Source organism: Crinia signifera, chromosome 1 (assembly GCF_055691185.1).
Source record: "Crinia signifera chromosome 1, ASM5569118v1, whole genome shotgun sequence".
NCBI lineage: Eukaryota > Metazoa > Chordata > Amphibia > Anura > Myobatrachidae > Crinia > Crinia signifera.
Genome location: NC_139217.1, coordinates 41,954,648 through 41,980,847, shown reverse-complemented (window position 1 = coordinate 41,980,847; position 26,200 = coordinate 41,954,648). Strand labels below are relative to the sequence as shown.

The following is a 26,200-nucleotide window of genomic DNA, read 5'->3' as shown; positions in this document are numbered from 1 at the left end:
TCCCGCCTGGAGCATCCTCTCTCCTATATACCTCCAGCCTGTAATATCCTCTCTCCTATATACCTCCTGCCTGTAGCATCCTCTCTCCTATATAACGTCTACGTTCCCATACACTTCGGTATCTGCCGGCTCTGTGTAATGAATGATTAGCATCTCCTGACATGTCCTTGTGTGTGACAGGTGCTTATTATGCATTAAGAGCTTTTTTGTGTGAAATGTTCCTACTATTAAGTCTCAATATAGCACACTAGTATATTATAATGCTGCACCAGACCTCTGCTGCTAGCTCCAGATGTAGTGTATGTACCCCTATGATAACTTCTAGCTCCTCTTCAGTAGCTGGTCCGATCCCAGCACTGCCGGAAAGGCGCTCTACAAATCTGATTGCCTCCTGCCATTTTGAACTTTCTCTTACCACAAGCCCTTTAGCAACCGTCTAGAATTACACCCTCACACCTCTCGTCCCAGAACAACAGCGCAGGGATCACATTGTTCCTCCCAATCTGTCTGATCCTCCCAATTGCTGGCAGGCCGAGTCAAAAACAGCAAAAGGTTAATGAGCCAATGTGCAGTGGGATTATTTCAGGAAGATGACAGTGAACCAGTAATTACTAATTAGATGCAGTTTAACAGGAGGAAAAAGTGAAATCTCCTCTTCACCAACTGTCAATAATTAGCAGAGCTAGTGAGGTTGAAATGTGTCCACAGTTAAAAGGCTGATGCTTTAATGAAATGCTGCTTAGCTAAAAAAAAATCTGTACAGAGGTCGCCGTCAGGACTTGCGTGAGACCTCCGGCCTCCTCCTGCTAATGCTGCTCACTGATGTGTTAGTGATCATTCTTATAGGAGCTGGTCCCAAGCCTCATACACTATACTGGACCCATGCACGAACCTTGGTGTATGTGTCAGTGGCTGAGTACCCACAGTACTCTCCTCTCTCTGTATAACTAGTGATGTCATTACTCACCCACAGTGCTCTCCTCTCTCAGTATATCTAGTGATGTCATTACTCATCCACAGTACTCTCCTCTCTCTGTATAACTAGTGATGTCATTACTCACCCACAGTACTCTTCTCTCTCAGTATATATAGTAATGTCATTACTCATCCACAGTACTCCCCTATCTCTGTATATCTAGTGATGTCATTACTCACCCACAGTACTCTTCTCTCTCTGTATAACTAGTGATGTCATTACTCACCCACAGTGCTCTCCTCTCTCAGTATATCTAGTGATGTCATTACTCACCCACAGTGCTCTCCTCTCTCAGTATATCTAGTGATGTCATTACTCATCCACAGTACTCTCCTCTCTCTGTATAACTAGTGATGTCATTACTCACCCACAGTACTCTTCTCTCTCAGTATATATAGTAATGTCATTACTCATCCACAGTACTCCCCTATCTCAGTATATCTAGTGATGTCATTACTCACCCACAGTGATCTCCTCTCTCAGCATATCTAGTGATGTCATTACTCACCCACAGTACTCCCCTATCTCAGTATATCTAGTGATGTCATTACTCACCCACAGTGCTCTCCTCTCTCAGCATATCTAGTGATGTCATTACTCACCCACAGTACACCCCTATCTCAATATATCTATTAATGTCATTACTCACCCACAGTGCTCTCCTCTCTCAGCATATCTAGTAATGTCATTACTCTCCCACAGTAACCCCTCTCTCTGTATATCTAGTAATGTCATTACTCTCCAACAGTACTCCCTCTCTCTGTATATCTAGTAATGTCATTACTCACCCACAGTACTCCCTCTCTCTGTATATCTAGTAATGTCATTACTCTCCAACAGTACTCCCCTCATTCCCTTACTATTTGTCATTATATGAAGGTAAGATAAGCGGTATATAATGAATGGTTAATGAGGGCGCTTGTTATAGCAGCAGTGGTCGGCACATGTGCATCCTCACCCGAAGCATCAGTACTGTAGCATCCATTTAAATGTGCGGTGCAATGGAAGTCACACTCTTTACGATTGGCTAACTGGTCACCTCTGAATGAAATCTCCCTGAGATGTAGGATGGCTATGGAGGTATAACAATAAGTGTATTATTAGGCAATAGAACCACTGACACTTGTATTACCCTGTGGCTGAATAGCTCATTAGCTCCTTCTCAGATTCCATGGCTGTCCTCAGCCACTTCCCTGTCAGTGCTGCCTATATCCTCGTGTGTGCACATGAGTAACACTCTATAATTAACCTCCGCACTGTCATTTGTGCTGTGTAATGCAACTAAACTATCTTCAGTCTAAAGGATGATTAGCAATGAACCAGAAGGTTTCCGGTATAAGAACCAGACAAAAGCGCACATATTGTCATTTTTTTTAAAGTGCATGCGAAAAAAGCATATTTTCACATGTATCACAAGAGGTGTCCACCCCTGCGTCAGCAGCATATGACCCTAGTTTCTCACAATCATTATCATCAGTTTGCTGTGACGTGTAAAGTGCACAGCTCCTAACTGGCACATACTGGCTTTTGCTGAACTTTGCCTACATGTGAACACCAACCGTTCGCCACTGTTCCAACTCTTTAGTCTGATACACCCCAAATTCTCGCTTCTCGGCCTTTTGGCTAAGATCAAGTGTAGTATCTGTTCTTATCAGTTGGGTATGGACTGGCCTCTGGCAGAGAATAGAGAAAGGTGAGACTGAGTAGCTGCTCTGATGGGCGGAGGGTGTGGGACCCCTCTGTTTTTTCCCGGGAGTAGTGAAAAGTCTCACTAAGTATCTTCACCTCTGCCAGTGGTAGGAGGCTCCGTAAACCCACTGGTAGGAGGGGGGGAGAAACACTGGGCTTAGTAGTTTGACTCTCTTGACGGGGTTCGTAGCCCCCGAAGGATGAGACAGCGAAAGGCTCAGTCTAGTATCCATTCCCAGGGAGCGGAGAAAGGCTGGGACTGAGTAGATGGCTCCTGTTCCAGAGGTTCGTAGCCTCTGATGGGGAGACCGCGAAAAGCTCAGCCGAGTATCTTAACCCTGGGAGCGGAGAAACACTGGGACTGAGTAGATTGCTCTTCCGAGGGGGGTGCAGCCCCTAAGGGAGTCTTTCGAAAAGCCCAGTGGAGTACCCATTCCCATGCCAGGGGCTGGAAAGTACCTGCTGGTGAGACGGAGAAACACTTGGTCGGACGCTGACTGGCTGGCTGCCTGGAGTCCGAGGCTGCACTGTGCCCCCGGGGAAACTCGGGGGTGCCGGACATGCACGGGTGATCCCAAGTCACCTTGCACGAATGGCACTTGCACTGCGCACTTCCCTTTAGGTTAGCGCTTCACGTCCTTACCCTGTCCTTTTGGATGGGGTAGGACAATTTTTCACACCCCCCCCGGCCTTCTGGCTAGGGCCTTATTCTTTTCTTTTTATGATTTGCACGTTTTGCACTTCACGTTTTTCGTTAGTTTGTCACGTTTTTTCATTTGGGTAGTGCGGCTGTCCCTAACAGGCCTTCCGTTCCCCAAACGTGACTGGGACTCTTCACCTTTTGGGGAGAGTCCCGGTTCCCTCGAGGGCAACCCCGAGCCGCAAGGCGGAGGGAAGCCTAAGCGGGTCTCTCCAAACCTTCGGGTGCGGAGGACCCACCGTCCGAAACCCTTCCGGGGGTGGAGGAAACGCGGGTCCCTCTGAGCTTCGGCGAAGAGGACCCACCGATCCCTTTTTTCCCTTCCTCGGCCTTATGGTTGAGGGGGGTTAGGGGAACCATGGGGCCTTTCTCCTTTGGGAGAGGGCCCACACGTTCGTACGGCTGCCCCCTGTGCACGCGTTTAGTCACGTCACTGGTGGTGGTGGGAGCACACCTCGGGCTCCCTGAGTTTCTTCAAACTCATTAGCTCCTTCTCAGATTCCATGGCTGTCCTCAGCCACTTCCCTGTCAGTGCTGCCTATATCCTCGTGTGTGCACATGAGTAACACTCTATAATTAACCTCCGCACTGTCATTTGTGCTGTGTAATGCAACTAAACTATCTTCAGTCTAAAGGATGATTAGCAATGAACCAGAAGGTTTCCGGTATAAGAACCAGACAAAAGCGCACATATTGTCATTTTTTTTAAAGTGCATGCGAAAAAAGCATATTTTCACATGTATCACAAGAGGTGTCCACCCCTGCGTCAGCAGCATATGACCCTAGTTTCTCACAATCATTATCATCAGTTTGCTGTGACGTGTAAAGTGCACAGCTCCTAACTGGCACATACTGGCTTTTGCTGAACTTTGCCTACATGTGAACACCAACCGTTCGCCACTGTTCCAACTCTTTAGTCTGATACACCCCAAATTCTCGGGAAATATTCACATGTTTTAATCATGCACAGACAGAATCGATGCAAAATATGCTAAGCAGCCTGCCATAGTACTGACTCAGTTGAGGAACTTGGGATGCGACAAGATGGAGCAGCTCAAAGTCCTATAACGTAGAGGTGTGACAGGGCGGTGCAGCACAGAGTCTTACTCCGCAGGGATGGGACAGGATGGAGCAGCTCAGAGTCCTACACTGCACGGATGGGACAGGATGGAGCAGCTCAGAGTCTTACGCCGCAGGGATGGGACAGGATGGAGCAGATCAAAGTCCTATACTGTAGAGGTGTGACAGGATGGAGCAGCTCAGAGTCCTACACCACAGGGATGGGACAGGATGGAGCAGCTCAGAGTCTTACGCCGCAGGGATGGGACAGGATGGAGCAGATCAAAGTCCTATACTGTAGAGGTGTGACAGGATGGAGCAGCTCAGAGTCCTACACCACAGGGATGGGACAGGATGGAGCAGCTCAGAGTCTTACTCCGCAGGGATGGGACAGGATGGAGTAGCTCAGAGTCCTACACCGCAGGGATGGAACAAGATGGAGTAGCTCAGAGTCCTACACCGCAGGGATGCGACAGGATGGAGTAGCTCAGAGTCCTACACTGCACGGATGGGACAGGATGGAGCAGCTCAGAGTCCTACACCACAGGGATGGGACAGGATGGAGCAGCTCAGAGTCTTACTCCGCAGGGATGGGACAGGATGGAGCAGCTCAGAGTCCTACACTGCACGGATGGGACAGGATGGAGCAGCTCAGAGTCTTACGCCGCAGGGATGGGACAGGATGGAGCAGATCAAAGTCCTATACTGTAGAGGTGTGACCGGATGGAGCAGCTCAGAGTCCTACACCACAGGGATAGGACAGGATGGAGCAGCTCAGAGTCCTACACCACAGGGATGGGACAGGATGGAGCAGCTCAGAGTCTTACACCGCAGGGATGGGACAAGATGGAGTAGCTCAGAGTCCTACACCGCAGGGATGCGACAGGATGGAGTAGCTCAGAGTCCTACATCATAGACATGTGACAGGATGGAATAGGATCATTGGATTTGACAGGACGGAGCAGCTCAGAGTGATGCGCCACAAAAATGTGAAGCAGCTCAGAGTACTTTGCTGCAGAGATGTGACAGGAAGGAGCAGCTCTGAGTGCTGTACCGCAGAGCTGTAACAGGATGGAGAAGCTCAGAGTCAAAGAGATGTAGCAGGATAGATGTGACCGGATGGAGCAGCTCAAATTGATGTGTTGCAAAGATGTGGCAGGATAGAGTAACTCAAGCCCCATACACACTAGACGCGAAGGGCCTTTCTGGTGATATCTGTGAAAAAAACACCTAGTGTGTACACTCAATATTGCTAACGATGCGCGCTCCCGAGTATCATTAAGGATTCCTCCGCCCCAACTTCTGAACATTTAGGTCATTTACCGATATCATTCGGTGTGTACACTCCGGGCCTGATTCACGTTGGCTCGCTGTGACCCGAATTCGCAACGGGGAACGATGTTGCGGGTCTGCGCATGTGTATCGGCGTAAATACCTATGTGCAGAACCGCTGTGCTAACGCCTTCGGTGAGCACTCGCCAAGATGGTGCAGACTGGGGGCGTGCAGGGGGCTGGAGCATGGGGACTCAGTAGGTGCGCCAAGAAAAATGCTGGGCATCCAAACGTGAACACAGCCGGCGCACGCAAATAAAAGGTGGCACAATTATTCGATGGTTGCCGAACATCTAATGATTTTTCACCCATACACATTCATGGGAATGGATGTGTGAGCCTACACATTCATTCACATGCAAATGCGTAGTACGTTTGGTCGAAGGGGGGGGGGGGGTGGCCATTCGTAGTGCCGGAGGGCGACGTTTACCCATTAGCGAAGCAGTGAATTTACCCTAACCCTCAATTCGTCCACCCGCTACCAATATTGTATATGTTATATCGTCCCAGGTGTGGGCAGTCTAGTGTGTACAGAGTCCAACAGGGCAGAGCTGAGGCAGGACAGAGCTGCTCAGAGTCCTACACCACAGAGATCTAGCAGAAACGGAGCAGCTCAGAGTCTTGGGCCTCAGAGATCTGGCAGAACAGAGCTGCTCAGAGTCCTACACCACAGAGATCTAGCAGAAACGGAGCAGCTCAGAGTCTTCGGCCTCAGAGATCTGGCAGAACAGAGCTGCTCAGAGTCCTACACCACAGAGATCTAGCAGAAACGGAGCAGCTCAGAGTCTTGGGCCTCAGAGAGCTGAGGCAGGACAGAGCTGCTCAGAGTCCTACACCACAGAGATCTAGCAGAAACGGAGCAGCTCAGAGTCTTGGGCCTCAGAGATGTGGCAGGACAGAGCTGCTCAGAGTCCTACACCACAGAGATCTAGCAGAAACGGAGCAGCTCAGAGTCTCGGGCCTCAGAGATGTGGAAGGATGGAGCAGCTCAGAGTCTTACGTTGCAGAGATGTGGCAGGACGGAGCAGCTCGGAACCCTACGCCACAGAAATATGGCAGGACGGAGCAGCTTCTTCTATAGGCAATAGCACAATTATCAAGTACCGGAAAAATGCTTCTGTCATACCAAGTGCCTTTTAAGTGCTGCTTTCAAGTCCCCCTGAAGGGTTAAGGGCAAGCTGTTTAGCCGGGGCTGTCGGATGTCAGCCTTTTCCCTTTGATTCCTAATGGCTTCCAGCTATGGCGAGGCAATGCATGTAAGGTGTAAAGAATGTGCCTTTGTCAGTGTCACTCTCACACCTGCACAAGTCATGGTATGGAGACCTTACATTCCTACCTCCGCCTGTAAACATCGAGCCAAATCCCAGCCTGCACCTGCAATGTCGCAGCTTAGGAGCCATTGCCGGTCCAGAGGCTAAATGCACCTTTCTACTTCCCATGGCCGGCCATTTATCATACGCTTTTTGTAATGCAATAGCAACGGTGGAACGGAGCACAAAAGTCATTAAAACTCAATGTACGAAACTTTGCGGACTATTTATTATAAGGTGTTTTTACCTGAACTGACATTTCTCTGAGCAGTGTATCATACTTTGCTTTGCCGGATCGGCGCAACCAAAAATTGACTTCCCCAGCTAAGCAATTCTGCCACTGTGAAGTCTTTGGGACATATATTCTCAGACATGTGCAGTTACGCATCTAGAAAAATGTGGGTGACATGTAAGCCTGAGAACTCTAATAGCATCACATTTAAACTGATTAGGGGGGTTATTTAATACAAAATATGGGACGTGGGCTAGGAAGCAATATCTGCACTTTTGGCTGGAGAATATGGAACAGTGAGATGTGGTCAATGGAAAATTTTCTAATTGGTCTAATGGCCGCCCCACGGAATGCACACCCAGGTACCAGAAACCTGTGTGCCACTTATTATTTAATTGAAGAGAATCACTAATGGAGAAGTATTTGGGGATGTTCGCAATAGACTCAGCTACAGTGCTCAATATCGAGCATCAAAGGCCAGTAAGGTATTAGCTTGTATAAAAGGGGGCATAGAGGCGAGGGGAAGACGGTGTGATCTTACCAGTGTATAACTCATTGGTACGTCCTTATCTGGAATACGCCGTACAGGTCTGGACGCCAGTCCATAAAGAAGACATCTTGGAACTTGAAAAGGTTCAGAGAGGAGCAGCTAAATTAATTAAGGGTTTGAATTGGCATTGAGTTATGATTAAAGGGTAGGCAAACTTGGTATTTTAGAAAAGAGGCATTTAAAAGGGGATATGATAAATAAAGGGACAATACAGAGATCTGTTTACCATGAGGTCTGTACACAAGACGCACACTGAGGTTAGGAGAGGGGAAGTTTCTCTCCCAGCGTAGGAAAGGATTCTTTACAGTAAGGGCAGTTCTGGAATACTCTGCCAGAGAAGGCTGTGATGTAAAACTCAATGGATGTGTTTAAAAAAGGGTTAGATGAATTTCTAGCTGTAAAAAGTATACAGGGATATAACCAGAATTCAAAGGGAACTATAGTATACTCAGCAGTAAATAGGGGAACCATTTTGGATTGTCTGGGATCCTGGTTTAGAACTGATAAGCGGTAACCTCATGCCGGGCCATTTGCACTGCAGGGGATCACATAAATAAGGTTGGACTTGATGGACTTATGTTTTTTTTTTTTTAAGTTTACAAGGTTACTTAGCTTCCACCAGAGGAAGATTTTCCATAATGCAACCTAGGCACCTGCCTAAGGCCCAGCAGGTCCCAAGGGGCCCATTAAGATATCTCTGCCATCTAAAATGTTCCCAGAGGAGCATTCTGTGACAACCCAGTGATGTCATGATGACATCACATGGACCTGCCCACACTCCCAAAGTCCCTTTGATGTTCTTTGATAAGATAAAAAAAAATGCTTGGATACACAAAATACTTTAATACTTTAAATGTGAGACCGGTATTAAGCCTACTTCCAAAACTTAGTGCTATGGTTTGTTGGGAGGGAGGAGGCCCCGAACCGGTATCATGCCTGGCGCCCCCAAAGTCCGCCCGTAGTTTCCACATGCTGCGGGTCGCCGTGATTGGATGGCTGGTGTCTCCTCCTCGCTCGGATCTGTCAGCGGGCATCAGAGATTATTTAATGCAGATAAACCTTGCCATCTGTTCTGCAGTCTGACTGCTAATGTAACAGAGGACAAGTCACAATTACATCACAATAACAGAATAAGATCTGAATGTTTATGTCCTCTTTATGCAGCAAGCTGTCATCTCTTCTTCTGACATAAGCAGAGGGAACATTAACCTCCTCACACGCGTGAGATGCTGAATTGTCAGCTCTTCTGCCTCAGTCCATTCTTCCATTTACAGGATATGTACAGTATTTGTTGCTTGTATTTACACTTTACTATGATGCCATGCTGCATAGGAGATTGAAGAGAGCTACCGTTGACCACAGCATCAGTAGGGGATGATTATCTCCTTTCACCTCCAAGACTTCTTTTGTGCTGCCTCTAATCTACGGAGCCCTTTCCCCTCTCTCTCTCTCTCTCTCTCTCTCTCTATCCTAGCCTCAAACACTGCCACAAAACTCACCACAAGACAGATTGTCCCAGTGGAACTGGCCCTACGTAAAACGTACACAACCCAATTCTGTGCTTAGTAACTATGGGGCTCATTCTAGAACCATTTATTCTCTTTGTGCCAGTGTAATGGTTTATATTGAGAAATCATTAATACAGTTGTGACACTACAGGTCCCAGGAAACACATAGTTCCACAAAATACCTAATAAAAAAACAAAAACTGTGTTTTTTTTTTTGCCTGACTCCTTCACATTTCTCCCTTTAGCTTACTATTATTCACTTAAACAATTTCGGGGGCTGAAGGCATTCAATTGCAAAACATTTCCCCTGATAGAAAGACAAAAACATCTTCCCAGCAGACCCGCAATGCATTCATGAAAAGTAGCCAATCATGAAATAGCCATCCCAAGTGAAAAGCGTCTGATTGGCCTGGAGCTCAGAGAAGTTGCTCTCATTGGCTGTTCGTGTATTGACGCCTTGAAATAAATAAAGTTCAGTCATTTGTTTACGTTGCGGCACATATTTGCACCAACATTGGTGTTTGATATTATTTTTTTGTATTACTCCCAGAAAAAAAAAACAACTAGGGAGAATAAGAAAGTAATACACTAGGGCAGGGGTTCCCAATCTTGTTTTGAATCACGGCACCCTAGAATATCAGAATTTTTTTGCGGCACCCCTACGCTAAAAAAAAAAATAATTAGATTGTGTTTATATGCGATTCTTAGGGTCAGTTATGTGGTAAAGGGCAGGATTTGCTTCTGTTTGTACACATTTTATGATTGGCAGCCAGCAGCACGCACGGCTTTTGCTCAAAAATAACTAACCATTAATAAATTGAGTTGGTCCGGGACCACCAACCCAGGGCACCCCTGTATGTGTCCTGAGGCACCCCTGAGAGCCACGGCACACAGTTTGGGAACCACTGCACTAGGGTCTAGGGTTATTTATCTTGTATACAGAAGACGTTGTTCTGACTGACAAAGCCCTTGTATATTGGTTGAGATTCAGTCCTGATTGCAATGGGGCAAATTTGCAGAGCCCTGTGGTCACATAGCTGCTTCCCACCAGAAGGAAATCCTGCCCCCTACAAGGCTTCCAATGACTTGCGCAAATATCGCAGATGGGCGATTAGCTGCTAATCCATTTGCAACTCACTTACCATCGAATGAATGAAAATATCAGGGTTTTCTCTGATACTCCCAGAAAATGGCCCATTCGCACCCCAAATGCCTGCTTCCTGTCATGCAACTTGCTAACAGCTTGCGGTAAGAAAAGACGCCGGAGTTTATCGCTGGATAGCCTCACACATACACACTACCATCCTTACGCATGTGCCGTCGTCCGATAATTGCCCGGATTGCTAAATCACAGCCCAGCGATCATGTCTGAATAAGCCCCATTATGCAGTACAGTGATTTCCCTCATAGAACATGACAGAGATACAAGCACAAGAAGCCCCTCTTTCTGGCAGGAGAGAGGTTACACAATCTGTATGCAGCGCAGGCGGCATATGGACTCTGTATATGCCGCCAAGGCAGCACATACCGAGTGCACGCCGTATTGGGGGAGCAGAGGGCAACCTACCCCGCTACCTCTGCTTGTGTCTCTCTTCCCAAGCTAAATATAGCAATCACCTCAGTGTTCTGCTTCCGTGATACCTGCATCTGACCACAGTTATTGACACGCGGGCCTGATTACGTAACTTCTGTATTTGCTGAATATAAATAGGAAAGGATGTCTGTATAAAGGTATTCTGGTTCCAGACTCGGGGACGGCGTTAATCCGCGGGCTGCGTAGTGGGTGAGAGCCTTCGCTACACTCGCTGGAGAGAGCTGATGCTGTACAGGCTTCTGCAGAACAGGCCAAAAATAGCATCTGTGGCCTTGTTGTGATTAGTGAGTGTGGGCCAGCTGGTAGCAGAAGTCTCCTACCATCTTTCCACATATTCCCTGCTAGAATACAGCCCTTGGCGCTTCTCCGATATGGTGACACCAGCTATTAGCGATAGCTGCCCACCCTTCATTAAAAGTGCCCAGACTTATTAGACTGATAAACAAAGATGCAGAAACGTAAATGGAAGCATTTGGTTTTGTGCACAAGTGTCAGCATCTATTTTATTGCTGTTATTAATAGTAATGTACAACCAGCCATTTTCTTACTGTAGAACACTAGACGTCTTGCAGGTTTATTGCTCACGTGTCCTATCTACAGTGTGCTGCCTTCCCTTACCTGACACACCTCACACCCTGTACAGACTTCCCTTACCAGACACACTGCTACACCTCACACCCTGCACTGCCTTCCCTTACCTGACATTCTGCTATACTGTACCTCTCACCCTGTACAGACTTCGCTTACCAGACACACTGCTACACCTCACACCCTGTACAGACTTCCCTTACCAGACACACTGCTACACCTCACACCCTGTACAGACTTCCCTTACCAGACACACTGCTACACCTCACACCCTGTACAGACTTCCCTTACCAGACACACTGCTACACCTCACACCCTGTACAGACTTCCCTTACTGGAAACACTGCTACACCTCACACCCTGCACTGCCTTCCCTTACCTGACATACTGCTACACCTCACACCCTGTACAGACTTCCCTTACCAGACACACTGCTACACCTCACGCCCTGTACAGACTTCCCTTACCAGACACACTGCTATACCTCACACCCTGTACAGACTTCCCTTACCGGACACACTGCTACACCTCACACCCTGTACAGACTTCCCTTACTGGAAACACTGCTACACCTCACACCCTGTACAGACTTCCCTTACCAGACACACTGCTACACCTCACACCCTGTACAGACTTTCCTTACCAGACACACTGCTACACCTCACACCCTGTACAGACTTCCCTTACTGGAAACACTGCTACACCTCACATCCTGTACTGACTTCCCTTTACTGGAAACACTGCTACACCTCACACCCTGTACAGACTTCCCTTACCGGAAACACTGCTACACCTCACACCCTGTACAGACTTCCCTTACTGGAAACACTGCTACACCTCACACCCTGTACAGACTTCCCTTACCGGACACACTGCTACACCTCACACCCTGTACAGACTTCCCTTACTGGAAACACTGCTACACCTCACACCCTGCACTGCCTTCCCTTACCTGACATACTGCTACACCTCACACCCTGCACTGCCTTCCCTTACCTGACATATTGCTGCACCTCACACCCTGTACAGACTTCCCTTACCAGACACACTGCTACACCTCACGCCCTGTACAGACTTCCCTTACTGGAAACACTGCTACACCTCACACCCTGTACAGAGTTCCCTTACTTGACATACTGCTACACCTCACACCCTGTACAGTCTTCCCTCACCTAACACACTGATACACCTAACACCCTGTAAAGACTTCCCTTATCTGACACACTGCTGCACCTCACACCCTGTACAGTCTTCCCTTACCAGACACACTGCTACACCTCACACCCTGTACAGACTTCCCTTATCTGACATACTGCTACACCTCACACCATGTACAGACTTCCCTTACCTGACACTAGTACACCTCACTCCCTGTACTGCCTTCCTTTACCTGACATTACTACACCTAACAACCTGTGCTGCCTTCCCTCACCTGATACATTGCTCCACCTTACTCCCTGTACTGCTTTTCCTCACCTGACACATTGCTCCACCTCACCAGGGTTTATTCCAGGGTTTATTCTATAATAAACCAGGGTTTATTCTGGTTCACTTACATAGCACTTTCTAATAGAAAAACCATATGCACTGCAGGGGGGCAGATGTAACGTGCAGAGAGAGTTAGATTTGGGTGTTATATTGTTTCTGTGCAGGGTAAATAATGGCTGCTTTATTTTTACACTGCAATATAGATATCCGTTTGAAGTACACTCCCCACCCAAATCAAACTCTCTGCACATGTTACATCAGCATCACCTGCAGTGCACATGGTTTTGTCCATTAGAGAGTGATTGTGTCTTTGTGAGTGAACCAGAATAACCCCCACTGTACAGACTTCCCTTACCTGACACACTGCTACACCTCACACCCTGTACAGACTTCCCTTACCTGACATTACTACACCTAACACTCTGCACTGCCTTCCCTTACCTGACATTACTACACCTCACACCCTGTACTGCCTCCCCTTACCTGACACTACTACACCTCACACCCTGTGCCTATTTCCCTTCCCCTGTAGTCAGGTCAGAGCGTACAAAGCTGCATAAGGCTCGGGCCTTAGAACACATAAGCCATACCTCCCAACTTTTGAAGTTGGGAGGTCGGGACGTTCGCGCGGCCTCAAGAAAAGGGGGCGTGGCCTCACGGGGTGACGCAAAATCCGGCCACGCCCCCGTTTTCGCCGCTCGTCGTAATATTATCGTGGTTTATATCTCCCAACCGTCTCGGGAAGCCGGGACGTAAATCGTGAATGTCCCGCCAAATCCGGGATGGTTGGGAGGTATGCATAAGCATCTTTCACTATTACTGTGTTATAAACCGTGTTTCATTACCATAGAACGTCTGTGTTTCAAGTTTGGCGCCATATTATTGCCCGGTGAGAGGACTGTGTGTGCCCACTGTGGTTTCAGATTGTGTCATTCTCTGAAAACACAGTTGCTGTTGTCGAGGTTCTTCATAAATATGTTGTAGAACATGCCAGACTTTTAGGGATACAGTTGATAAAGCTTCTAAAAGTGAAAAATGGGGATGTTGCCCAAAGCAACCACATATCTCCAAAATGTTATTTGTCAGTGGGGACCTGCCGTGCCTAAGGCGTGGTTGGCCCGAAAAGGGGACGGAGCTTCAAGCTTGGTGTGTGGGGTATTCTGTAGAGGGGGCGTGGCCTAGCTCTGTGACTTCCGTTCACATCACTTTGAGGGCGTGCCCAGCCCTCCCCTAGCCAACCAGATGATTGTCCATATTCACCTGGTATTCAATGCTCTGACGGTGATATATATGTATATATAGGTCACCGTCAGAGTATTCAACAGCCTCCCCTTCACCGTTTCCACCTCACTGGTTCTTTTCAGCGAGGTCCAAATGGCGAGTGTGCCCATTAAAATGGCGGACTCGCTGCATTTGTGGTGAACCTTGCCGTTTAAGGGGATCCCCGCCATTCTCCCTAACATTGAATACGGCGAGGGGGGTTGGACAGTGAGGATGGCTTTCCCTTGCCGAAAATAAGCCATCCTCGCCATGCAAACGCCCCCTCGATGCCACATAGAATAAACCCCATTGTCTGTCAGCCACCCGTATTCCAGGCTTGTGTCATGTCTGTATGGTGTTATCCTCCATACGATTCCTGTATGATCTATATTTAGTATGTGTGTGTATCACCTGTGACTGTATGTGGCCCCCACCAGCTGCTCTTCCTGTAACTCTCAGCAGTAAAGTTACAGACGTCTCCTCAGGAGACAGCGTGAGAATGACGTCTTACATTTCTGCGGGGCTTATCTGCCTTACAAGGTGGCATTGGCCAGGTGTGTTCCTTCACGGGTGACTTAATAGCACGCTGGGGGGTTTCTGCACAGATCCCCATCCTGGTCACTTTATTGTTTATTCTCAGAAGAGCCTGAGGTCACCTAAAAAGTGTTTTGAAAAATGTAAAGTGCCCGGATTGTGCAGACATGACGCTCTCTCGGGTCTGCTGTCACCAGCGATCAGGGTGGTGACAAGTGTCCCTCTATGTCGTTCCCATGTGCAGGGAAAGCAGGAGTGTCTCTACCGGTGGGCTGTGTGCTGTTTCCAGGCTATATGCAATTATCTGCTATTAAAGGTTCACATATATAGATATATATATATACTGTATATAAACATTTCACTATACAGCGCCAGCATAATCAATGCGCTGCACAGGTATATAATAGTAACGATCAGTCAGTACGAGTCACAGTGGGTGATTTACAGACGTGGACTCAGAACACGTGACCCCGGCCTACTTGTGCCGCCTCCTGCCTTCTTTACACCAGCAAGTTGTTAGACAGTTATTAGGTCGACATGCATTTAGGTTGACATGTAGGAATGTCGACATGAGACTAGGTGGAAATGGGTTAGGTCGACAGTGCCATTAGGTCGACAGTCAAAAGGTGGTACTTGTTTCCTATCTGGGCGCCCACGATTTAAATCGCGGGCATCGGGGGTAAAATCGGGGCCATCGCGGGCATCGCGGCCGATAAAAAATCGGGTGCGATGTGCCAGACGCGATGCCCGCGATTTTCCCATAGAGAACAATGTTAAATGCCTCAATTTACCCGCGATGACCGCGATTTACCATAGGAAACAATGTTAAATGGATCAATTTCCCCAAATTATCATAGGGAACAATGGGAAATTGGGCAAAAACACCCCTGAACATAAAAATGTCCCCCCAAAAGTAGTTGACGCCACCCCGCCATCAACGTGAACCCGAAGCGTGGCGAGCCCGCGAGGGGCGGCGGTACGCGTCCTCCGACCTTTTCATGCCCTACTATCCACTAGGGCATGGAGTGAGAATAGAATAGAGTGGCGAGCGCAGCGAGCCACCGAGCCCGAAGCGTGGCGAGCGCAGCGAGCCCCGCGAGGGGACGCGGATACCTTCACAGGTAAACGCGTCCCTTCGCGGGCTTCCCAGGTGTCCGCGTCGCCATGGACACCTGGGAAGCCCGCGAGGGGACGCGTATAACTGTGAAGGTATCCGCGTCCCCTCGCGGGGCGCGCTGCGCGCGCAACGCTTCGGGCTCGCTGCGCTCGCCACACTATTCTATTCTCAACTCCACGCCCTAGCCTAGTGGATAGTAGGGCATGAAAAGGTCGGAGGACGCGTACCGCCGCCCCTCGCGGGCTCGCTGCGCTTGCCACGCTTCGGGTTGGCGTGGATCGTGGGGTGGCGTTAAAAATTTGGGGGGACATTTAAGGGTTAATTGTGCCTATTTGGGCTCTGTAGCCCATTTAACATTGATTCCTATGGCCACATCGGGTCCATTGAGGCATTTAACAGTAAAATCGCGTCGGTCGGGCCATTTAACATTGATTCCTATGGGAAATCGGGTGCATCGCGTCGCGGGCATCGCGGGTACATTTATGGCCGGCCGCGACGCGACCGACGCGATTTCCATGTTTAACATGGGTTTCAATGGGAAATTGCAGGCATCGCGTCGGTCGCGTCGCGGCCAGACATAAATGTACCCGCGATCACCACGACGGGCGCCCAGATAGGAAACAAGTACCCAAAAGGTCGACATGGGTTTTCCACTGGTTTTTGACCCAACATGTGCCGACATGCGGTATATCATGCCCTACCATCCACTAGGGCGTGGTGGGAGAATAAAATCGTGTGCCGAGCGTAACGAGGTACCGTGCCTGAAGCATGGCGAGTGGGCGTGGTGCACTTTAACCTGTGTCCATGTCAACATTCGGGTAAAAAAAACTGTGGAAAAACCTCATGTCGACCTAATGACCCTGTCAACCTAGACTGATGTCGACCTAAATGCATGTCGACTTAATGACTGTCTAACAACTTGCTGGTGACCAACTGATCCGCACCCGTGTACACATGGAGGAGGCACTAACGTCCTGCTTGGATATTGTTACCCCAGTATGGGATGGATGTGGTATATCTCGCAGACCATGTCTAGTTCCACACGTCTCATTAGGTCGACAGCAAAAGGTCAACATTGACAAGTCGACACACACAAAAAAAGGTTTACATGAGTTTTTTACGATTTTTGTGTCAACACCTGGGCACGGGGACCCCCGATTAGTGCACCACTCCACTACTGCTGTGCACAAACGTTTTGTCAATGCCAATCGGAGTTCACATGGATAAAGTATGAAATAATTTTTAAAAAAAATTTCCCCCAAAAAACTCACGTTGACCATATTTTTGCCCGTGTCGACAATTTGTCAGTGTCAACCTTGCACATGTTGACCTCCTAGACATTATCTGTTAGCCATCAGAATACTGTGCAGGATAGGGGTATATATGTACCTAGTCACCCCTCCAATAATCCGGGGGCAAAGATGCATTCAGTTCTGCGGCACTACCAGGTGGGGCTTGATGATGTCACGGTCAAGCCCCGCCCCCAAGATGACAAATAACCTGATTGGCTGATCTCCATGAAGGGGGCAGGGCTAAAATTACGCGATTATGACATTTTAGCCCCGCCCCCTCCCAAGAGACCTGCAGTATTAAAACGCTGCGGTCGGGGGAGGATGCCGCTATCTGGGTGGTCCGGGATTCCAGGATGGTTGACCACTGTTACGGGGGGCCGGGAGGGGGACCTGATTTTCTGGAGCCTCCCAGCCATTCCAGGAGTGTAGGTGACCCTGAGGAGCACAGGTGTACTCATTACTCTCTGACACATAAGCTGATTGGCTGGCTGTTTATCACTCTCCATGTTATCACTTTTGAAGCTTAGAGAATCTGGCCCCTGATCTCTTGTCCGCGAATTGGCAGTGGCCAGCGTTCACTTAAGCCACCATTCTTCCAGAGTGAAACTTGGGGGTACTTGAGGACCGAGTTTGGGAACCACTGTGCTAACCCACTTCATGTAATGCACGCATCTTAGGCCTTGGCTGCCTGTGTATGGAGGTATTAGCCGGCCACTATAAGTGAGGGAATAGGAGGTATCACCTGGGAGTGGAGAGGAATGTGCGCTCTAGGAAGAGATTACTGCCCTCTGACAGCTCCAGGCCTCCGGCGAGGAGATAGATCACAAATCTTGTTTTATGTTCCCATCTCGTCCAGCACCCAGTCGTTTTCTGCTGCTGATACGTATAATGATAAGCTTAATTAGCTGTTCAGCTGAAAAAGGTCATTAGTGCATTGTTGTATAGTAATACACTGAGCGCTGTAATGCAACACCACCTAGTTATATAGTCAGCAAACCCCTGGCACTCTCGCTTCTGCCCGACTACAAGTCCCAGCATGCCATATACATGTTTAGCACCCTGTCACACATGTGGTACTATCCAGTGGGAAGGCTCAGAACAGTTTCCCCGGGGTTACAATTCCATCCAGACTACACCAATGGGAGGGCCAACCGGGACCCTAAGCCCCCTAAAACCTTGCCAAGATCCAGCTCGCTTTGGTTTCATCCCGTCACTGCAGGTGGTGTCTGAATGCGTAACCGGACAGATCGACAAACAGATCAATGAATTTAGGATGCAAGGCAGGCGTGTCCAAACTGTGACCAGCTGTTGTGAAACTACACATCCCAGCATGCCTTGCCATAGTTTTAGCATTCATGAATAGCAAAACTGTGGCAAGGCATGATGGGACGTGAAGTTTCACAACAGCTGTAGGGCCATAGTTTGGACATGCTGGATTAGGTTACCCACATTGTAAGCTCCAATGGGGCGTGGACTGATGCAGTAATATTCTGCTCAGCAAATGTTGGTGAATTACACACACAACCTCTCCTATCCGACATGGCCAACTTACACCACCCCAGGATGCCACCTCACCAATCCATGCAATAAGGCGATGCCACAGAAAAGTAGTTCAGCTCTATACCCGGCTAACGCTGTCCCCAGAGCTCCATCAACAGCCTCCTGGAACAGGGCTTGCAAAAATTAGCTGGATCGGCGAATACCTGCAGCTCCATTCACAAGCTGCGTATAAATGAATACTCCTGATTTATGGCCAAGCTGGTGGCTGGGGATCTTCGTGCTGTCATGATAGTGGGCCTATTTTTATGTGGAGGCCTGGACCTGTAGCACGGTCGCCACAGTCAAGCACAGAGAAGACATGGATTCATTTTGGAATCCCCAGAATAAGTATCTAAAGTACCTGTTCATACCAAGGTTCAGCAAGTTAGGACGCGCTTCCTTCCTTACCTGGAGCATTCGGAAGCACAGGGTAATAATACATATAGCAGACATTAAGGGCTATTAGGACGCAGGGCTGACCGGACAGCGAGAAATCATTTCCTGCCGTCACTTTCTGACAGGATCCTGGCTCTGATCAGCCGCCGTGTTATGACAGTACAGTAGGCCGGTGTAGATGAGAAGGATTCCTCTGTAATTCACACACACGTTTGGGGGAGGGTCATGCTAAACGCTTCAGTCATCATGTATAGATTTTACTCCAAATGAAATTAATTCCATATATTAATACAAATTGAACGATATTGTTTCCTTTCAAGTGGGCCCGTCACTTGCACACATCAGAGGCCTAAACCATAGTCATCCTATTCATTCTCTTCTAATTAGTGACATCAGCTTTTCTTGCAATAGTGATGTCACTAATTAGTGACATCAGTAATGTGCAGGAGCAAGTACAGAACCTGTAGGTCCTGTGCTAAACAGGGCAGTCCACCCTAGTTGCAGGTATAAATCCTGATGCCTTCTTTTCTCTCAGGCGCAGATTTATTAAGCTCGGTGAAGTGATAATGTGGCTGGTACTTTATCACCGGCCAATCAGCTTCTACCTGTGAAGCTACAGGCTTGGTTTGAAAAATGACAGGTAGGAGCTGATTGGCCGGTGATAAAAACCAGACACTTTATCACTGAGCTTAATAAATCTGCCCCTCAATTGAGGTAACTGTACTATGCCCTTGAGGGAGATAAAGACATAAAGTACCAGCCATTCAGCTCCTAACTGTCATGTTACAGACCGTGCTATTACAAATAACTATTAGGAGCTGATTGATTTTTACTTGATCTTTCTCCACTTTAGAAACATAGAAACATAGAATGTGACGGCAGATAAGAACCATTTGGCCCATCTAGTCTGCCCCTTATTTACCCTTCAGGTAATCTCAACCCTTTTTAATCCTTATTTCTTTGTAAGGATATTCATATGCCTATCCCAAGCATGTTTAAATTGTTCTACTGTCTTAGCCTCTACCACCTCTAATGGGAGGCTATTCCACTTATCCACTACCCTTTCTGTGAAGTAATTCTTTCTAACATTTCCCCTGAACCTACCTCCCTCCAGTTTCAGTGCATGTCCTTGTGTTCTATTACTTCCTTTCCTTTGTCACTCTTTCCTTTTTCACTAGTAGTTCCACAGCTGTGATTGGCTGCCAGGGATATGCACTATTAGCCACAGGAAGGCATTCTCCATTTGAAGCATCTCTAAATTCCAGTCAATGCACCAGAGTGTAAAGGTGCGTACACATACACAATGGTCGATATATCGGCCATTGTATTGAGCGGACGATATATCGACAGTGTGTACAACAATATATCTGTAAACGACATCGTTCACAGATATATCGCATCGGCTGTGCTACACAGCCGATGCGGGCGTTTGGGGGATCGCCCCGCACACACAGAAAAAAAACCTAGGGGGTAAATTGACTAATACCCCGTTCTCACTGCAGCCAAATTCCCGGGTCTAGCATGTAGACCCAGGAATTTTCCTTTTAACACGGGATTTTTGGCAGTGTGAACGGGTCGCATATCCGGATCTCAGACACGGGTAAACCCCTTCTTTTTACCCGTGTCTGAGATCCGGGTATGCAGACACGGGTCGACCCGTTCACACTGACGAAAAACCCGTGTTAAAAGGCAAATTCCCAGGTAGAACTTCTTCACCTGGGAATTTGCCTTGCAGTGAGAACGGGGGTCCAGCGCGGCAGTCACCGGCATTTTAATGCCGGGTAAAAGCCGTGTCTTTCTCACTCGCAGTGAGAACACGGCATTAGATGGGAGTTCTATTGAAGATGGGATGTTGCCCATAACAACCAATCAGATTCTATATTATCTTCTAGAAGGTGCTAACTAAACAAAAAAATAAGTAGTTTCTGATCCTATCTTCAATAGAACCCCCATCTTAGTCACTATACCCCTAAATAGTGACATTGCAAATCGTATTGAAGGGAAAGTATGCCTTTTTGCAGATGACACAAAGATATGCAACAGAGTAGACACACCAGGAGGGGTAAATCAAATGACTGATGATCTAAGTAAACTTGAGAATTGGTCAGTTTAATGCTAAAAAATGCAAAATTATGGACTTGGGACTCAAAAACCCAAAGGCTCAATATAGTATCAAGGCCAGGGTACTATAATGGAAACTACTGAGGACGAAAGAGATCTAGGAGTCACTATTTCAAGTGACTTAAAGGCAGGGAGGCAATGTAACAAAGCAATGAGGAAGGCAAGTCAGATGCTTGGTTGCAGAGGGAGAGGAATCAGTAGCAGAAAAAAAGACGTAATAATGCCACTTTATAGGTCATTGGTACAGCCTCATCTGGAATACTGTGTCCAGTTCTGGAGGCCATATCTTCAGAAGGATATAAATACATTGGAGAGTGTACAAAGAAGGGCAACTAAAATGGTGCATGGTCTACATCACAAAACTTACCTGGATAGACTAAAAGATCTTAATATGTATACTTTAGAGCAGAGAAGGGAAAGGGGGGACATGATAGAAATCTTCAAATATATCAAGGGTTATAACATAGTACAGGTGGGAAATTTTCTTCAAAGGAAAACAAGTAATAAAACACGAGGACATGCACTGAAACTGGAGGGAGGTAGGTTCAGGGGAAATGTTAGAAAGAATTACATCACAGAAAGGGTAGTGGATAAGTGGAATAGCCTCCCATCAGAGGTGGTAGAGGCTAAGACAGTAGAACAATTTAAACATGCTTGGGATAGGCATATGAATATCCTTACAAAGAAATAAGGATTAAAAAGGGTTGAGTTTACCTGAAGGGTAAAAAAGGGGCAGACTAGATGGGCCAAATGGTTCTTATCTGCCGTCAAATTCTATATGTTTCTAAATATCATTACATTTATAAATGTAATTATTTATATGGTGGGTGCATCTTATGCAGCACTTCACAGAGACCAGATCAGCCATTCCCATCAGTCCCTGCCCCAGGAGAGCTTACAATCGAACTTCCCTATCACATAGATGCCTGATTCTGGGTAAATACATGGACAGTTGTATTTTTACACAGCAGTTTAGACTAGAGTTTGTACCCGGCCCTACAGCTATCTGCACGTGACATCTGCCAACCTGCAATGCAGCATGATATTGCTAATTAGCATATTATATCACAATCTAGTCACAGTGACATTACATAGCACTGTGGCCCCACTGCCCCGTTTCCCTGTGTCCTGGCTATAGACAGCGACACACAGGCAGGGTTGACCTTTTTGTGCCGGCCTATTGATTGTTGACCCCATAACCCCCAGCGGGATGTAATATACCGGTCATAGTGCCCAGCGGGATGTAATATACTGGTCATAGTGCCCAGCGGGATGTAATATACCGGTCATAGTGCCCAGCGGGATGTAATATACCGGTCATAGTGCCCAGCGGGATGTAATATACTGGTCATAGTGCCCAGCGGGATGTAATATACCGGTCATAGTGCCCAGCGGGATGTAATATACTGGTCATAGTGCCCAGCGGGATGTAATATACCGGTCATAGTGCCCAGCGGGATGTAATATACCGGTCATAGTGCCCAGCGGGATGTAATATACCGGTCATAGTGCCCAGCGGGATGTAATATACCGGTCATAGTGCCCAGCGGGATGTAATATACCGGTCATAGTGCCCAGCGGGATGTAATATACCGGTCATAGTGTACAGCGGGATGTAATATACCGGTCATAGTGCCCAGCGGGATGTAATATACCGGTCATAGTGCCCAGCGGGATGTAATGTACCGGTCATAGTGCCCAGCGGGATGTAATATACCGGTCATAGTGCCCAGCGGGATGTAATATACCGGTCATAGTGCCCAGCGGGATGTAATATACCGGTCATAGTGCCCAGCGGGATGTAATATACCGGTCATAGTGCCCAGCGGGATGTAATATACCGGTCATAGTGCACAGCGGGATGTAATATACCGGTCATAGTGCCCAGCGGGATGTAATATAGTGGTTGTAGTGCACAGCGGGATGTAATATACCGGTCATAGTGCCCAGCGGGATGTAATATACCGGTCATAGTGCCCAGCGGGATGTAATATACCGGTCATAGTGCCCAGCGGGATGTAATGTACCGGTCATAGTGCCCAGCGGGATGTAATATACCGGTCATAGTGCCCAGCGGGATGTAATATACCGGTCATAGTGCACAGCGGGATGTAATATACCGGTCATAGTGCCCAGCGGGATGTAATATACCGGTCATAGTGCACAGCGGGATGTAATATACCGGTCATAGTGCCCAGCGGGATGTAATATAGTGGTTGTAGTGCACAGCGGGATGTAATATACCGGTCATAGTGCCCAGCGGGATGTAATATACCGGTCATAGTGCCCAGCTGGATGTAATATACCGGTCATAGTGCCCAGCGGGATGTAATATACCGGTCATAGTGCCCAGCGGGATGTAATATACCGGTCATAGTGCCCAGCGGGATGTAATATACCGGTCATAGTGCCCAGCGGGATGTAATATACCGGTCATAGTGCCCAGCGGGGTGTAATATACCGGTCATAGTGCCCAGCGGGATGTAATATACCGGTCATAGTGCCCAGCGGGATGTAATATACCGGTCATAGTGCCCAGCGGGATGTAATATACCGGTCATAGTGCCCAGTGGGATGTAATATACCGGTCATAGTGCCCAGCGGGATGTAATATACCGGTCATAGTGCCCAGCGGGATGTAATATACCGGTCATTGTGCCCAGCGGGGTGTAATATACCGGTCATAGTGCCCAGCGGGATGTAATATACCGGTCATAGTGCCCAGCGGGATGTAATATACTGGTCATAGTGCCCAGCGGGATGTAATATACCGGTCATAGTGCCCAGCGGGATGTAATATACCGGTCATAGTGCCCAGCGGGGTGTAATATACCGGTCATAGTGCCCAGCGGGATGTAATATACCGGTCATAGTGCCCAGCGGGATGTAATATACTGGTCATAGTGCCCAGCGGGATGTAATATACCGGTCATAGTGCCCAGCGGGATGTAATATACCGGTCATAGGGCGGGATGTATTAGTATACATCACCGCCCTTCGCATGGCAGCCGCCGCGATGCTGCCGCATATGTACTAACATATGCGGCCAGCATCGGGTTGCGGTGACGGAGACCCCCGCGATACCTGTGATGTGGGCTGCGGGGGTCTCCGTCACCTCCCGGCGGCTGCCAGCGTCCCCCTGCGTCTCCTCCTCCCCCCTGAAGCCGGATGTCCTGTCGGCTGTGACACCTGCTGGGGGTGGAGGAGATCAAAGGAGGAAGGGGGGGGGCGGGCGGCGAAAGAAGCCCATAGGCCCTTGCGAAAACGGGGCGGACGGGTATTGATACATAGGAAAATGCGGTAAAACAGGGGTTTTACCGCATTTTCCCTTTAGTACATCTCGCCCATAGTGCTCAGCGGGATGTAAAATTCCGGTCATAGTGCCCAGCGGGATGTAATATACCGGTCATAGTGCCCAGCGGGATGTAATATACCGGTCATAGTGCCCAGCGGGATGTAATATACCGGTCATAGTGCTCAGCGGGATGTAATATACTGGTCATAGTGCTCAGCGGGATGTAATATACCGGTCATAGTGCCCAGCGGGATGTAATATACCGGTCATAGTGCCCAGCGGGATGTAATATACCGGTCATAGTGCCTAGCGGGATGTAATATACTGGTCATAGTGCTCAGCAGGATGTAATATACTGGTCATAGTGCCCAACGGGATGTAATATACCGGTCATATTGCACAGCGGGATGTAATATACAGGTCATAGTGCACAGCGGGATGTAATATACAGGTCATAGTGCACAGCGGGATGTAATATAGTGGTTGTAGTGCACAGCGGGATGTAATATACCGGTCATAGTGCCCAGCGGGATGTAATATACTGGTCATAGTGCACAGCAGGATGTAATATACTGGTCATAGTGCCCAACGGGATGTAATATACAGGTCATAGTGCACAGCGGGATGTAATATACAGGTCATAGTGCACAGCGGGATGTAATATAGTGGTTGTAGTGCACAGCGGGATGTAATATACCGTTCGTAGTGCCCAGCGGGATGTAATATACTGGTCATAGTGCACAGCGGGATGTAATATACTGGTCATAGTGCCCAACGGGATGTAATATACAGGTCATAGTGCACAGCGGGATGTAATATACAGGTCATAGTGCACAGCGGGATGTAATATAGTGGTTGTAGTGCACAGCGGGATGTAATATACCGGTCATAGTGCCCAGCGGGATGTAATATACCGGTCGAAGTGCCTAGCGTGATTGTAATATCCTGGTCATAGTGTCCAGCAGGATGTAATATACTGGTCATAGGCAGTACGGATGGTGTAATGGTTAGCATTACTGCCTCACAGCGCTGGGGTCATGGGTTCAATACCCACCATGGCCCTAACTGTGCTTAGTTTGTATATTCTCCCCGTACGTGCGTGGGTTTCCTCCGGGTACTCCGGTTTCCTCCCACAATCCAAAAAATATACTGGTAGGTTAATTGGCTCCCAAAACATTAACCCTAGAATGTCTGTGTGTGCGTGTACATGTGGTAGGGAATATAGATTGTAAGCTCCACTGGGGCAGGGACTGATGTGAATGATCATATATTCTCTGTAAAGCGCTGCGGAATATGTGTGCGCTATATAAGAAACTGTGGTACTTGTTTCCTAGCACGGCGCCCATCGCATCGTATACCATAAGCCATACAATGGTATGTGATGCGATGTTACGCGATGGCAGCCGATGTTATACAATTTTAAATTGTATACCATCGCATTGTATGCCATTGTATGCCATATACAGTGGTATACGATTTAAAATTGTATAAGCACTAGGGAAGCCAATCCCAGGGTATTTTTTAAATCCCGGGATTCGGGATTGAAAAATGCTCAATCCCGGGATTGGCCTCCCTAATAAAAAAAATGCCACTCTTCCCAACTAATTCCTCCCCCCCCCC

The 26,200-nt window shown here is 48.0% G+C and overlaps 1 protein-coding gene and 1 pseudogene across 1 annotated transcript in view; both read left to right on the top strand.

The window, feature by feature from the left end:
* The window catches only part of SFXN5 (sideroflexin 5), a 195,109-nt gene that overhangs the window by 159,961 nt on the left and 8,948 nt on the right, over positions 1–26,200 (top strand). The window lies entirely within an intron of this gene.
* Positions 2,580–2,788, top strand: LOC146045155 (U2 spliceosomal RNA; annotated as a pseudogene).